Source organism: Protopterus annectens, chromosome 1.part1, assembly GCF_019279795.1.
Source record: "Protopterus annectens isolate FY-2018-M chromosome 1.part1, PAN1.0, whole genome shotgun sequence".
NCBI lineage: Eukaryota > Metazoa > Chordata > Ceratodontiformes > Protopteridae > Protopterus > Protopterus annectens.
Window position 1 is genome coordinate 1,132,781,281 of NC_056726.1, and position 15,798 is coordinate 1,132,797,078.

Sequence of the window (15,798 nt, forward strand, 5' to 3'; positions counted from 1 at the left end):
AGAGCACACTACAGGATGCACACTCCCCTTTCTAAACACAGATGATGTTAGCACCCTATAAGTACAGCAAGAGAAGGGAAGCCTTCCAGAAATGTGAATAGCGCACTCTGCTAATGTGTTTCTTCCGAGTATCGTAATGCAATTAAGTAGGAGATTGAAACCTGTAAATGGCATGTGTGTGTGTTTGGATGTGGGGAGTTTGTGTGTGTGCATTTTCGTATGACAAACATGTTAGTTTTGGCAATCAGGAGATCACACTACCTGATGCACATTACCCTTTCAAAATACTGATGTTGTCAGCACCCTATAAGTATAGCCAGAGAAGAGGAACTATTTAGTAAATGGAATAGTGTGCTTTGCTAATGCGTCTCTCTCACGTGTCATGACTTAGTTAGGTAGGAGAATGAATCCTGCAAGTGTGCATGTGTGTGGGGGTAGTAGGGTGTGTGTAAATGCAAGTGTGTGTGAACAGATCCTTTTGGCAAATACTACAATACACCAGATGCTGCATACTCCCCCAGTAAACACAGGGGATGTCACCACACTATCAGCACAGCCAAACAGGGCTAGTTGGCTAGTAATGCCAATAGTGTGCCCTGCTACTGTGTCTATTACCATTGTCAGAGTACAGATAAGTATGTTTTGGTAACCCACAACTGTCACGTGTGGTTGTGTCACACAGTATGACCTTGCGTGGGTGTTTGTACATTACAATGCATGCCATTGCCTAAACCAGCAATGGCATTGCACACATGATGTATGTGTGTGACGCATACACATAAATACCTGTGACCTGCAGTAGTTACCATGTCTGACACATGCTTCGAGTGGATAAATGGTATTTGCAATGTATACCAATATGACTGTGTCTTACTGTGCAGGGTCTGCACGTGGTATATCTCTATACAGTGTGGGTGTCTATGGTGAAAGACCTACAGCAGGGGATGCACATCTGGTCTGGGCCATATAGTGTACATGAAGTCGATGTACAGGTGCTGCATGTTCCCACCTGTTGTGGTAGGGGTAACATGTCATTCCACTGCAATTCGGTGACCACATGCTGTGAACCCTTCAACTAGTGTGTTGTAGCTACAGTAATGCTCACACACAATGTTTGGCTGGATGCAGTCCAGCCATATAAACACAGTTCTTGAGACTGTCATATTGCCAGTGTTGTTATGGAGGATAGGTGGTCTTCCTGTGTATGGGAGGGTTGTGTGAGCCAGGCTATGAACCAGATGGCAGTCCGACACACTGTTAGCTGCACATGAGTAGGCCCTGATGGTTTGTGCTGTGCCAACAACCTGGAGGTGTGTGTATCTGTGTTACCTTGGGATACCACCCCCCTATCCATGTGTGTTACATGTGTAGGGGACGACAGGCATGGTATGGGGCATAACCTGTCAGTGATGGGTAACACCTGTGAGCCATGAATCATGAATCTGGTACTGCTCAGACATTGCAGTTCACCGTGCTGAGGGCAGTGTCTGGTGCATGCATCATCCGGTGTACACTGCTGTTGTTGTGTAGCAGCACTGTTAGTGTCCTAACCTGTGTGATACCCACGGAGGTCACTATGTAAACCATGTCCTGCAGCATAAGGCAGTATGTGTGTACCAAGGAGCTTTGCCATTATACATCGGGCCATGGGTGTCACATGCAAGATGACCCTTGCACATCATTGTGGCTTCCCTAGCATGTAAGCACACGTTGACAGCCAGTGGATACCCTATGAATGACAGCGGAGACTGAGCATAATGTAGACATACAACACCCTTCCCACATATAGTGGTAGAATACCTGGTGAGGGTATGTTGGCAACCAACATCAGGCTCATAATGGCCTGTGCCACATGCTGAGAAATCCATTCTATGTTCCCTATCATGTAGTCCAGGGAGGTATGTCTCAGGCAGCCATACTGGCATGGTCAATGAGTGAGTCATATTTGTCCATGCCTCTGACTGACCTGTATGCATGTGTGCTGTGGTGGACCATAGTGCCCCTGAGGCATATCACTGTGACCTTCACCAGATACAGCCTGTTGAGCAGGACCCCAGTGCAGCACACAAGACAGGTACCTGACACGTCTGTAGCAGGGGTGTTGTGTAGCCCTACAGGCTGTGAGTGTGTGGCACAGGGGATGTGCGTGCCATGTGTGGCATGTGCTCTGTTCCGATGGAACATATGCCTGTGTGCCAGCTGCGGAGGTGTGTGATGCCCAGGCAGGCTGCTATTCTGAGTCCCCACGTATGCCCCAGTGTGTTCAGCATGCTGACAGTGTGTGTCAATGTCTGACTTGTATTGTAGTCACTGTAATATATTTTATTGATTTATTTATTTATCCTACATTTGTTGACTGGGATAGTCCGACTGGATGCATGTCCATTTCCAGGGGAGGCCCGTGGAGACAAGCTACGAGGGTAGCAGATACAGCATTACATGATACTAGCATTACATATTACAAACAGATTATTTACAGAGATTACATAAGTAAGCAAGTCAAACATGTTCCACAGGTTAATGTTAGTCCTGAGCACGTCAGGATTAAATTAAAATTACACAGTAAAGTGGTTCACAGACTCTACACATTAGAGTTAGCCAGGCTTGATACATTGACATAGCCAGTTAAGTGACAAATGTTGTTTGAGTCTACTGTTAAATTGACCTAAGGTGGACAGTAGGGTAATATCAGCTGGAAGTGAGTTCCAGGATCTACTTACAGGATTTGCAAAGAGAGAATCACCGGCTGTGTTATTAAACCTGCTAGTCTGAAGTAGTAATTTGTTAGAGGATCGAAGCGGTCTAGGATTGTTATAGGGGGTGATAATATTTGAAGTGCAGGAGTATTGTCTGGATTATAGAGGATTTTATAGGCCATAATCAGTTGGTTATACTGTATTAGGCTGGGTATTGCAAGCCAACCAAGCTAATTTAGATTGATGCAATGATGTGTCCTAAAAGGCAGACCAGTGGCAAACCTGGCAATGTGGTTGTAGCAAATTGAGTGTTTGTTAAGGACAGTCTTGTTCATATTCAAGAGTAGAGGGGATGCATACAGAAGGGTTGAAACAAGGTGTGAGCGAGCTATGGGACCTTTAGCTGGAGGGGCTAGGAAGGCTTTAATTCTGTAAAGTGACCCTAGTTTTCTATTGATGGCTGTGATACTCTGGTTAACATGTAGGTCACATTTGAGATTATTGTCTATGATGACACCTAATAGTTTCGGAGATGGGTCAGGGGAGATTATTGTGCCATCAGTTGATATCATGGTAACGGTGAAAGTGGTAGACCTACGTGTTGGTGAAATAACAGCAGTTTAGTTTATTTGGGATTTAGGATCAGATGATGTTCAGAAAGCCAGTTTTCTATTGTATTAAAGGTGGTCTGTGTAGCTGACCATAACTCTACTGGAGATGTGGCTGAGCAGATCAGAGTAGAGTATTCAGCATATTGGATACAGCTGACTTTTGGGATGACAGTATAAAGGTCGTTAATGAAGATGGAGAATGGCAAGGGCCCTAGTATAGAGCCTTGTGGTACTCTGAGGGTGTTAGGTAGAAGGTTAGAGAGTTTGTTCTGCCAGAGGCCAGCCTGCTGTCTACCATGCAGGTAGGATTGAAACCATTGGAAGGCTCCAGTATCTAGACAGTCTTTGCAGGGTGTGGAGTACAAGTTGGTGATCAACCATATCGTATGCCTTTGAAATATCCAAAAGGAGGGCTGCGGATATATAAGTATTGTTGCAAGTATGGCTTATGGTGTTAGTAAAGGCTAGGAGGCCTGAAGTAGTGCTGTGATGAGGACGTAAGACATGCTGAGTGTCTGCCATAATGCAAGTTTGGATTAGGTGGTGCATGACTTGTCTATGACGAAAGTTTCCATAATCTTTGCGAGTGGAGAGAGTATAGCTGTATAGCTATTGGCCTATAATTGGAGACTTCAGTAGAGCTGCCTCCTTTGTGAAGTGGGATTACATATGACATTTTCCAGATGGTGGGAAAGTTAGATTCTAACATGGTTCCTTTGATTACCTTTGAGACGGGGTAAGCAATAGCATCATCTGGTTTTGATAGGTACTCGGCAGGGGAATGATCAGCAGAAAGTGTAGTGGGTTTCACTGTTTCAATCAAGGTACGGAGAAGTGAAGTGGCGACTGGTTGGCAGCTGGACACAAGTAGTTTTCTAGTGGTGATACTTTCAGGACCAGGGGAGCTAGGAGGTAGATGGCTAGCTAGGGCCTATAATTTCTCAGTAAAGAACTGGTCAACACTATCAGGAACATCTTCAGGGGTATTATTAATAGTAGCAGCAGGGATTGGGGTTGACGTTTGTCCAGGATGTAGTATATATGACATGCCACCTGACAGGGTATGGCATTACTGGGTTCAGAGAGACCAGTCCCCAGATTGGCTGTGTGGTGGCATCCCACACATGTGTTGTACGTTCCTGGCCAAGGGTGATGGCTGACTGCATACATGTGGCAGCTGTGACAATGACACGACACACATAAACCACAACTGGACCATAGAGGTGATTCACAGCTAACCTTTGCACATGCTACCCTAGTAGTGTGAATGCCATGGTGAGTACTAACACATAGGGCCAATGGGGAACAACATACTGAAGGTGTGTATGTGTGGGTGTACCACTACTGTTTCATAGCACTGACATATATGACTGCACACGTGGGTAAATGCCAGGTAAGACGTGTGCAATGTGTCACAGGCAACGTACATGCGTACAGGACAGACAGTGACGTTCTGTCATGTGTAAAGTTGACATACCTATCATAAGCTATGCAGATTTCACTAGAAGTCTACAGAAGCACTGTAACTCTGCATTGCAGGTGTAAGCAGTGTTCCAGGTAACCCCAAGCGAACATGCATGCAAACAAAGCTACAGTAAACAGGACTGGAAGTAGTGCATTATACAACAAAGAAGGGGTAACAATAACAGTAAGTAACAATGCAAATATGTAGGCACTATCAACATGTACCCAGGAATACGCAGCGCAGATGCCCATGGTAGAAATGATATTATGTCATACTCATTTGTGATTTGGATTACATTGGTACTGCACACATATCTACATGCACCAACATCCACATGGCATAGTCATTGTGGGCAACTTGACACCATTACTGTACATTTCCACCATTGCATATCACTACTTGCGTTAGCTTTCCCCCTGTGCTACCCATGTATGCGGCTATCTCTTGACAACCTTACCACCGGCATGCAATTATGTGCAGCTGTTATACTTTGGTATGTACTATGGGTGCAGATAACAATTCAGGACATTCATACAGTTACTGCAGCAGGCATGCTGGGATAAACACACAGTCATAGCAGCACACTGTACTGTTACCAACATGATACTACTAATACACTTCTATGTAGTCACTCTGTGCATCAGCAACGTGTTTACCTGTTCCCGCAATGATGTTGGAGATTGCAGGAGGTGGCACAGTGTCATCATATGCACAGAGTGTGGATTAGGTATGCCTGAGTCAGCCACTGATACCACCAATTGACGTGTGTGTGTATGTGTGTTGGTGAGGGGCAGCAGTACAGGGTGGGGCAGTGTTGGTGCAGTGTGTGCGTGTATGTGGTTGCCCTAGGTGTTAACATTTTGCATGTGTGTATGCACGCACACAGTTCTACCTCATGGCTGCCATATACAGGGGATTGTGGACAGCCACAGACTGCACCTGGCAGGCCATACAGATCAGTGTCTGTGTGCATGGACACAGTACCTGTGCCTGGCAGGGGTGCTACGGACCGTATCCAGTACAAAGCCAGACTGGGTACTGTCATCAGAAGCCGGAGTGTGTTGACTGGACACAAGTCCCTGTTGGAACTGTCCAGAGCCACATGCACGTGGTCTCCTGGTGTGTTCCGATGACAGCACAGACCCAGCATTGCTGGGGCTGCTGCTGGCACTATGGGGGCGTGCGCGAGCCTGTTTTCATCAGCGCCAACTGCCAGCTGCTGCTGCTGCTGGCATACGGCCACGTCGACGCCGCAAACGCCCACCATTGCCCTGGCTCATGGACATCTGGTTGTGGAACTGCTGTAATATGTCCCCACAACGTCTGTCTATGACATCGGTGAAGTTACGGATAGCATCCGCAATGTCACGCATACTGTCTGTCATGGCTGTGCGACATGCTCTCAGCTCCCTCAGACCCTGTCTGGTGTACCTTTCCATACATGACTGTGCCTGCATGACAGTCTGAAACATAGCTGAGGTTGACAGACCTCTTTGGGCATGTCGGCCAGAGGCAGTACGCCCATGGATGCTCCCACAAGAACCCATGGGCAACTGTCTGTGTGGTACCATCGGAGGACCCTGCCCATGGCTGCTGTGTGGGGACGCATGTGCCACAGGTACCACATTACCCTGGTCTATGCCCACTGTATCCTGTCCATCACCTAGGGACAATGGTGACAAAGGATGTACAGGCAGGATGACTGTGCGCAATCATGGGGTTGACAGCTGTGTACTGTCAATTGTCTGACCAATGGCAGACCCAGACACACCTTCCTGTACCATTACACAAATATCATCATTACCAGTAGCTGTGGCACAGGATTCAGGTTCCCTGCTGCAGGTCATCAGAGCAGCCCCAGAACCTGTGGGAGGAAGACAGGAAACACAGTTTACAGTCTCCAGACATTGTTACCAGTGATGCACTTATACACACATGCACACATGCCCACATGGACACATGCACACATGCACACATGGACACAGGCACACATGCACACATGGACACAGGCACACATGCAGACATGCACACGTGGACACATGCACACGTGGACACATGCACACATGCACACGTGGTCATGTGTACACATGCACACATGCACACGTGGACACAGGCACACATGCACACATGCACACATGGACACATGCACACATGGACACATGCACACATGCATACGTGGTCACATGCACACATGGGCACATGCACACATGCACACATGCACACGTGGTCACGTGTACACATGCACACATGCACACATGCACACATGCACACGTGGACACAGGCACACATGCACACATGCACACGTGGACACAGGCACACATGCACAGATGCACACATGGACACAGGCACACCTGCACACATGCACACAGGCACACCTGCACACATGCACAGATGCACACCCCGCAGTATACATACAGAGCACTACTGAGTTACACTACTTTTACTAGCATTATCAGGACTATTATAGGTTATGTTAAACATATTCACCAGCATGGATGGCCTGTCTTGCTGTAACCCTGGAGGGACCTGCAGAAATGATGAGATTAATGTCAGTGGGTACAACTGTGCCATTGATATTGCATATAATACAGTGTACAGAACAGTCAAGTGTACATATGGCATATTACCTGCACGCTCCATGTCGTGCTGCTGTGTGGAACCAGCCTCCATCATAATGCAGGTGTACTGCTGTTGGTGTTCCAGGGCTGGAGCCACAACACTTAGGAGTAGCCCCTCCAGTCTGGTGAGGGGGGGAATGTGTGGCCACCCCACCTCCTGTGGCGACCTGTTGCCTGTGGATATCTGATGCACACTGCCGGACACTTCGGATTAAATCACTGCAGTGATGTCGTACCTGCTCATATATCCTGTTATGCGTGCTAATATCATTTACCCTACGGACAAGGTCTTGCCACAGTGCGGCCCCCTCCTGCTGATTCTGACTGGTGCAGGAAAAAAGGATGTCATACTCCCACACCAGGCTCTGGTGGATCTCCTCATCTTCCGCCACAGAGTAGGCGGGGTTACGCTGTCACGCCATCTCCCTGGAAGAGAACACAAACAGGATATCAGCAGACCATGTCAGCAATATATGGCACACATACTATACATGATACTCATGTGTAGTGATATACTACTACTCCCATATGTTGCATGTGTGTGTGTCATGGTGGATACACAGGTACATGGCCAGATATCAGTGCTCAGCCAACACCTGTGCAACAATACCTGCCACATTCCACACAACATAGTAGCATATCCATCGGCCAGCACACACTGACAGGTGCAATGCACAACCTCACTCTGGGGGTTCATCCCAAGGTACTGTATGTGGGACACCGTCCACTACTGTGATGTGGACAGAAGTTACTCGGCCTGGATATACATATCCCACCACCACCACCAGCACAGTAGACTACTTTGATATGTATGTGATTAGACAGTTATTCACTTGCTGGGACTGAGATGGTATCCATGCAGCACACTGGGCCAGTGGAAGCCACAAGCCACACTGCTGACCCCTTTGCAAATGCTTACCATGGACATGCCACAGATTGCATGGAACTTGCACACACATTTCTAACCCAGACCCCATGCACAAAGGTTAGGCATCCTGTCCAGTGGACCCTAGACAGAGGCAGATTGTATAACAATAGCAGGAGGCTACTGCAGGACAGAGCACATTCACATTAAGGGAAGGCATCTGTGGTCAGCACTGGTAATACTCTATGGTCCATCATACCAACGGCCACGGCCTACTCTGGGAGGGAAATGGACACAAACACTATGGATGACCACAAGGCCTTCTTCAGTTATGTTACACATATGGACCACATGCCTCAGATATGCTCTGTGTTAATACACACCTACTTAACATTCACCAAACACACGGATATTGGCAACAGTCTTGCAGACATGTTCGGTGCACGTAACCCCCCTCCTTCTCCCCCACCAGTCGATATATTTATCACAGCTGGATGTAACCTCCCTATCATCTCACATGTCCAGGTGAGGGCCGCCCTCAGCAGAGAAGAACACACAGCATCACTGTGACCTCATGGTATCCCTGGATGTGTGCTACCGGCACTCCAAAAGGACATATAACTGCATATAACACTGATAGTTTATCTTGGCTGTACTACAGGATATGTACCTGGACAGTGGCATACAGCAACAGTGGTCCCACACCACTAAGGGGGCACCTCGACTGACCCTGGGAATTACCACATCATATGCATAATGGGCCTGGTCTGCTAAGCTATGGAATTATGCAGTATGGGATGCATATGCAGTGACATCGGGTACCTGCAGACACTTGTTCCCAGCCAGTGTTCCTTTGGGATAGGCTGATCCTGACTTTTGAACCTGGCTGACCTTTCAAAGCAGTCACTGCAGCCCTTGCTGGGCCAACGCACAGACAACTGCTGCCAGGATCATGGCCTACAACTGATTGACATGTAATGTATGGTCATCGCCTTTTGGTGGAACTACGTACACACAACATCTCACATGGACATACCTATGGATACAGACCTATGACACATTTGGAGGGTTCACAGTATGCACACTATTAACCTGCTACTTTGCATTACCTCTGTTTGTCGCAGCTGGTTGCATTACCACAGCTTCTGCTTGCTGCTGCTACTGTCAGTGCTTATAGCTTCTGGTGACAGATCCACAGTGTCTAATTTATTTGTTTTTTTTTTTGCTCTCCCTCTGTCTGCTTACAGACAATGCAATGAATGTATTGCATGTGGGGAATGTAAGCACTGGATGCTTTTGTAGGTATCTGCATAGGTCCATGTGATGGCCTCTGCACCAATTGTAAGCCAGCTTTTGCTAATTGCATACAGCCAGTTGTGTACTGATTGCAGTTCTCACTGTGATTTCAGGTCAGTGCTATAAAAGGGTATGTGGGATAGGCGTTGCCTTTTCAGATTGTGAGGGCGGGGACCATGCTGGTATGCTGTGGACAGTGTTCTCTGAGTGTAAAGGTTAGTAGCTCTCTCATGATTCAGGCTGTGTTGTATATTCACATTTCTCCATTCCTCTCTCATGTTCCCTGTAGCAAGTGTGTATGCAGATTGACTCCTACAACTATATATAGATATTTATATATATATATATATATATATATATATATATATATATATATATGTACATATACATACATTTATATATGTACTTTAACTGACCTTATTATCTACAAGCTGCCAACTAGCATGGCTGTTTCTGTTCACACACTACTATTATGGAAATCCAGTAGTTTTGACAATAATGACATGCTTTGTGTACTACACATCCTGTATTCCCTTTACATTCATCCCTACTATTACATGTTATATTTATTTTAGCACAATGTTTTTGTGTAAGAGTCATGGCTTAGTGGTAGGTCGTACAGACTACTGTTTCCAAGGTCCTGGGTTCGGGACTGACAGTGGGATTTTATTTTGCTTTTGAACTGAGTACAGGACCTGTCAATCAAAGTGACTAAGGCACTTTTAAGCAGTTGTAACCGGGTTAGCACTGGTTTGTGCAGAGCTCACGCATGCGCACTGGTGGTTAGCTCCGCGCACACACGCGCACACCCCCTTACAACCGATTAACGGTGCTTACTCTGGCGCATACCCGCGCTATTTTCTTTGAAAGAAAAGAAAATGGGGAGACAGGGAAGTGGTGAAAAAGGGGTCACAAAGAGGGTAAGACAGTAGGGAAACAAGCTTGGGATGTGCAGGAGGAATGTAGGTAAGGCCCATAGCTGCCCATTTCTTCATCAGCAACAGCTGTGCATATGTATGCAATTTGGTGTCACATTTGAAACCTTCCACCCCTGAGAGAGGTGTCAGGGCAACACTAATACTTGTTGTACAGCCAATTGTAATTGATAGGTTCCATGTCCAGCAGACATGTGTGCGGAATGGGCAGCTATGTATGGGGCGTAATTTTTTTGTGGGTACAGAGTGCCCTCTTTTTTTTTTTTTTCAGGTGAGAGTGGTATTTCAGGTGATGGAAGTTGGTACAGCTGGGGAGGTAGGTTGGGTAGGTAAATAGACAAGACAAACAAGACGCATACAGGGGCAGTGTATGACACGTGTGGGGGGGGTTACACAATTGACGGGGATGGAGGTTTGGATATCCAGAGCCCATGAGCCCACAAATGGCAACAGTGGTACTGATATCTCCACCCATAGGCAGTTGCCACTGTTCCTTCACTGCCCAGGACGGGGCTGTGCTGGGGGCTGTGTAGGCTGGGTAACAGGCATGCCCGTTAGTTGCGCCACCCATGCCTTGAGCTGGCGTAGGGGCTCGAGAACAGAGTCCCGAATCTCCCTACGCACCACAGTCCAGACGCTACGGAGGGTGAGTGGTGGTTCTCCTCTGGCCACACTTGCAGAGGGGGGATGAGCCCCATCCCCTGCAGCGCTTCCACCCACAGGTGGCACAGGGCCACCGGAGGAGGGTCCGGACTCGGCACTAGTGCCAGGTGCACTCGCCAGCTGAGGTGGGAGAGGTGGGTCCGCTGGAACCCGCCTTCCCTGTCATCCTATGTTTTGCATTATGTCATGACAGTTTGGGTTAGTGACATATAATACCATTCACAATTAGTTGTAACAGCATGCATTAGTATTCCCATTAACCAAACACCCAGATATTCACACCATTGAACAGCGTGCATAACACATGCATAATTTGAACAGAAATACACAGTCCAACAACATGCAGGGTTAATTGATGGCAACAGGCGTGGTTGTATGAACAGGGCAGATGCATCAACAGACATGCAAATATATATGACCCAACAGGACAAACGTCCAGGGGTGTTAATTGTGATTGCACATACCATTTTCACGTGGAATGCGTTATATGTGGTTATAGGGTGGAGTAAAGAAAATAATATTAACACCTTCGAATAACAATACATATGCTGTAGATTTCTAATAGCTACAGTTATATACACACTACTGTTCTAACTACAGTTTCCTATATGATACCTATTTCAACTTGGTGATAGGACTGTTAATGCAACATCAATATACAGTTTTATTGTTCTTCATAGACATTCATATCTAGCTTTGTTCAGCTACATCATCCTGCTACATTTGCTTTATATAGCTGTAGATAAGTGTGGATGTTTGGTATATCAGACAATCATCCTGTCTGCATATTGCAGACTGAGAGCAACATATCCAGATTTTGGGATACACATTCCAGATGCAGCAAGACTTTGAACAGATTTCACTGTTTGGTTTTGAATCTCACATGCATTTCATTCTGTCTTGACTGCAGTATACTTTATTCAGGGGTTATTACTACTGTATTGCTGGATTCATGACACTTTCTCACACTCTCTCACTTGCTTTCATTTTACTATTCAGGATGGTACTTACTTCTAGGCTTTATTGACATGTTTTACCTGTAGTTATTACAATCCTTTCCAGCAGTCTCACTTCTGTCATGTTTCAGTATTTTCACAGGGATATATTTCACACATGTGATTTCATAATTTTCTGTAGCTATACTTTTCAGCCTGCTGCAGGTTGTGTACTGTTTTGTTACAGGTAGGGCATTTTTATTTCAGAATATATGTCAGACAGTTTCATTTTTCGGTTTAACTTACAGACTGAAACACAGTTTGGTAATCAAGCAATACTTGCAGACACTGTCACACTGTTACTTGCAGATTGTATTCCTTACTGACTACACTACACTCTTTTGCTGACTGTCATACTTTTATATTTTCTTACAGTTACTGGTAGTGGATTACTGACCTGCCTGGTGGCGCAACTGCACCAGCCTATCGCCATAGGCTCTGCAGTTCACAGAACGGACACCTGCAGCTGTAATATAAATGAAGTAATATTGGAATACAAATCTCCATAATATCAGCTAGTTTAATTTCTTACATACATAATTAAATGTTACTTACTCAGTAGTGGGGCATTGGGTGTTTGCCGGGCTTCCTGGATCCAAAGGTTCAGTTGGTCCTGCTTGCGTCTCTTCAGGTCCTCATGGTGGTGACAGACCTGCTCACCAGTCCTTGGAATCCCTGTGGCACTGGTGAGATCATGAGCCAACCGGTCCCACGCCTCGGCCCTGTATGCTCCCCAGAGGACCTGGCCCTGCATGAGTTGGGCCTCATGATTATGGACTAGGAGCCAGACCATGTACCTGGACTCCTCAACACCCCACCTCTGTGCTTGAAAGCAACTACCCTCTCCTACACCTGTCATTCTGCCTGCAGGTCAGTTCTACAATCGTTTATGTTGTGTGTTCCCGCCTATGGGGCTTATATAGTCCGTTTTTCCCACACATATCTGTGATTGGCCATTTTGGAATTGTATCAACTTCAGTAAACCTGCATTGTCATGCTCTAGTTTGTATTCATTCCTATATATTAGCTATTATTGCATTTCTAGGTACTGCTGTCATGGCTTAGTGGTTCTGTACCTTGACTATGGTGTATAGTATCCTGGGTTCGAAACTGGCTACTGCTTTATATTTTTCATGAATGTCTAGACATGCTGAGAGGTGTGTCTGTGTAAAGGCAGTTTTGATACGGCTTGCTCAACGTTGCCCGTCGGTTAGCTTGTTTGCGCGGTGCACAGCTCCGCGCAAACGGGGTGCGCTGGTTTAAGCCTCATTTGGCTATCAGCACGCATATTACGCTCAGCTCAGCTAGGGGCACATAGATTCAGTGTGTTAAACCACTGCTCGGCTACGAGCACTCATTTTGCACCAGTTAAACCAGTTCTCATCTACGGGCAGATGCACTCACTCTGTTAAACTGTAGCTCAGCTATGAGCACATTTGGCATTTTTTATTCTTTTGTTACCTCACATTTCTTCAATATAAATGGGCTATTTCATTACATTTTACATAAATTGTGGTTTTATGTGAACATATTTGTCAGGGACTTGTTTCCTGCTTATTTTGCTAAAAAAAATATTGGTGTTGTGGGGGCTCGAACCATGAATGCCTGCTCTACAGCCAACATCTCTACCACTACGCTATTGCTTCCTGGCTTATTTTGCATATTTAGTTCTTATATGCTTTTCCACTGACTGCTAACTGTAGCTGCACTACGGGCACGCCCGCTCAAACGAGCTCACTCACGGTTAAACATTTTTACAATTTAAAAAAAAAAAAAAAAAAACGTGTTTATTTATATATTTTCTGTTCATAGTCTGTGGGGGCATGTGTTGTGTTCTGTTTATTCACATTTCCGTGGACTCTGTCATGGGTGTTTACTTTGTGTACTTTTCCTCTTCTGGGGGCGTGTCCGCTTACAGGGCTCGGCCTACGGACACGCCCCCTACTGTCATACACGGACCATGTTGGCCTTAAGTGTGATTCAGCATGCTCTCATGAATATGCAGAGCATGCTGACATCACTCCGTTTAACTGCAGCCTCCGTGTATGAGTTATAACTCTTACACGGAGGCTTCGTGCATCCTGCCCTGTGTCTATCCCTCTTTGCCACAGAAATAGCTTTGCAGCAGAGGATGAAAATTACTGTATATACAACCAACTGCAACATCATCCACAGTACTACCGAAACATATGATAGTTATTTGTACATGTATTAATTTCAGATGCAGTGCACTGGGTGATGACACAACCATTTCTTACTATTGCTTGCATAAATGCCATTTTATCTTTTTTCTCTGTGTTTGTTGTTCATTCTTGTTTTATCTGACCAGTAAGCTGAGGGATGCAGTCTGTACAGAATTCTATATCATTGTCCTTAAAATGTGTTAGAATATTAAATAGCAATAATATACAGTTGTCAAAGAATGAAGGTGAGGTTAGATGTCTCTGAACAGAAACTGTAAACTGTGTGCTGCTTACTTATATTTAAACTTTGTAAATCTAACCTGGCTGACAGACCCACTGGAGGTAAGGGAGTCTGAATTGTTGTTGTGACTTCCTTCTCCCTTTCAGTAACCATGCACAGTTGCAATACAATAGTAACAAACACTGAGTGAGTGTTTGCATTATGTTTACATGTGCTGCACAGAGCCATGTATTTTGTATTCAGCAATTCTAATGAGTTCACACCTCATTTGTATCTTCACCATGTTCATAACCATGAATCAACACCATAAAAAGGGAATCATGTAGCTATGGAACCTGAGGAAACTTGTTTATGTGGATAACACACAAGAAGATATTACTTTATGATTTATGTGCACAGAAGACTACTGATCTTGATAAGGAATGCTGACATTTTTCAACTGTATACTGAATATGATGAAATGTCACTAAGAAAACTCTGTTTATATATATATATATATATATATATATATATATATATATATATGTGTGTGAGTGTGTGTGTGTATGTCTGTGTGTGTTTGTGTGTTTGTGTGTGTGTGTGTGTGTGTGTGTGTGTGTGTGTGTGTGTGTGTGTGTGTGTGTGTGTGTGTGTGCGTGTGTGTGTGTGTATATATATATATGTGTGTGTGTGTGTGTGTGTGTGTGTGTGTGTGTGTGTGTGTGTGTGTGTGTGTGTGTGTGTGTGTGTATATGCATTAGCAAATGTTACTTTTATCTGTAGGCATTTCTTAGAAGTGCACTGTTGGCATGTTTGTCGTGGCATTTTACTTTCACAGATGTACAACCTTGTTAACTGTCATTACGAGTGCTAATGTTAAAATTGTTTTTTTTTCATCAGTATTTATTACTAATCTTCTGAGGGTTATAAAGTCTGAAATTGAAAGGTGTCTCATTACTTTCTAACTTTTCTGTTTAATGATTTTCCAGTGCAAAAGTATGAGCCAAAATGAGGACATTTGTTGGCCATTAGTACTTTTGAGAGGTATTAATGACTGAATTGTTGATGCCTGAAGCCTATTACTTGATAGAGGACATATGTATTCACATAGGTCTCTGCTGTCAGATGTTAGAGTTATTTTTGTAAAAATCACGTCTGGTTTAATACTCCAGGTTCAAAACTTACCTTGTACATCCAGCATTTGCTACAGTTTTCATTCAGTCCTGTGTCGGTCTGATGCTAGAAGCATGT